Below are 1,500 nucleotides of genomic sequence, written 5' to 3' on the forward strand. Positions count from 1 at the left end.
TCCTAACTCCAGGTCCAGTGTTCTATCTAGTGTACCACCTAGCTGCCCCAAATACTGGGGATACAATGAAAAAAAACAAGCCTGTTGGGCCGAGGCGGCTCAGGCTCCAGAGGCGTTGGCTGCTGTGGCCACCTCCAGTCCCCAACAAGCAGACCCACTCTACCTGGCCCCAGTAGCAGCCCAGCCTGGGCCTGGAGTGCTGAGGGCTCCCCCATCCCCTGTGCTCCCCATCACTGCCTTCACCATGTTTCAAGAGGCTGGAGCAGCCCAGGCCACCACCTCTCACGTAGGAAGCCAAGGGCAGCCCTACCGGCAACACCATGCAGCGCTCCAAGTCATCCAGCCTTTGGGCACTTGTGCAGCTTGTCCAAAACCAGTCTACCCCATGGAACGTCTGATGGCTGACAAGCTCATCTTCCCTAAGTCCTGCTTCTGCTGCAAGCACTGCCACACCAAGCTTAGTCTGGGTAATGCAGTGCTTCCTGGAGAGTTTTACTGCAAACCCCACTTCCAGCAGCTGCTTAAGAGTAAAGACAACTGTGATGAAGGCTTTCTGGGCCCACAAGGAGGTGTCCAATGGTACCAAAACAGCCTGAGTCCCTACAGATGCCCTCTTCCTACCCCAGATCCCAAGGGTCTTTGGGGTGGGGTAGGAAGGAGCTTGTGAAACATTGAATTGGGGGTGGGAGGAAGGACATGTTTGGAGCTGCTCAGTCTGGTCCACAGATGATGGGGACTAACTTGCTGTCTTTTGCCTGTGGAGGGGGTGGGGGTTCAGTGCTATCCCACTTTGTCCCAGGGGGCACCTCATTTTCTCTTGGGCCCTCCAGTTTGATTTCATACCCTCTTCCCTCAGTGGGCGGCAGAGAAGCAGGCCCCAGGGAAGAATTTCCCTCTATCTTGGTGCCTTCTCTCCAGCTGGGAGTCGGCCTGCTCTACCACCTCCTCCAGGGTCCAGGGCTCCCCACAGCCAATGAGGGCCCTGTGCTCCCTCTCCCCTCCCATCTACATCTGTTTATATCCTGGTTCTGAGTTACGCCTAAGGCACCTGGGAGAAAGGAGAGGCTAAAGAGGCCCCTGCTGACTAGTTAAGCACAGTGATGATGCCTGGGGGGGAGGGAGGACTAGAGGGGGAGGTTGGGAAGGCAGAGGCCTGTCTCTAAAGGTAAACCCTTGCTGTAAACCCAGGGAGAGCTTGAAAACATTACTTGCCACCCTGGAATCAGGGAAGAGAAACTGAAACAACCCTTGCCAGGTTGCAAACTATAAAGACTGGTTATGAGACCAAAGTAGCCAGTCCCCTTTGCCCCTTCTGCCCTCTCTCCCCCATCATGCCCATCTTGACTGTTTTGATCTTATTTTAAACATGTACCCAAGAGTCTAAAAACAAAGCAAAACAAATGACAACAACGAGAAAAAAGACTGTCTCTGTCTTCAAGAAGCTTTTATTCTACTCTACTTAATGACCTTTGCCTGTAATTGGTGGGATGAGTCAGGAGA

General features: G+C 53.5%; 1 pseudogene; it reads left to right on the top strand.

Moving 5' to 3' along the window:
• The first annotated feature begins 244 nt into the window (after positions 1-244).
• Positions 245-596, top strand: LOC118827878 (annotated as a pseudogene).
• The last annotated feature ends 904 nt before the right edge of the window (positions 597-1,500 follow it).

The sequence above is a fragment of the Trichosurus vulpecula genome, chromosome 8 (assembly GCF_011100635.1).
Source record: "Trichosurus vulpecula isolate mTriVul1 chromosome 8, mTriVul1.pri, whole genome shotgun sequence".
NCBI classification, from domain to species: Eukaryota; Metazoa; Chordata; class Mammalia; order Diprotodontia; family Phalangeridae; genus Trichosurus; species Trichosurus vulpecula.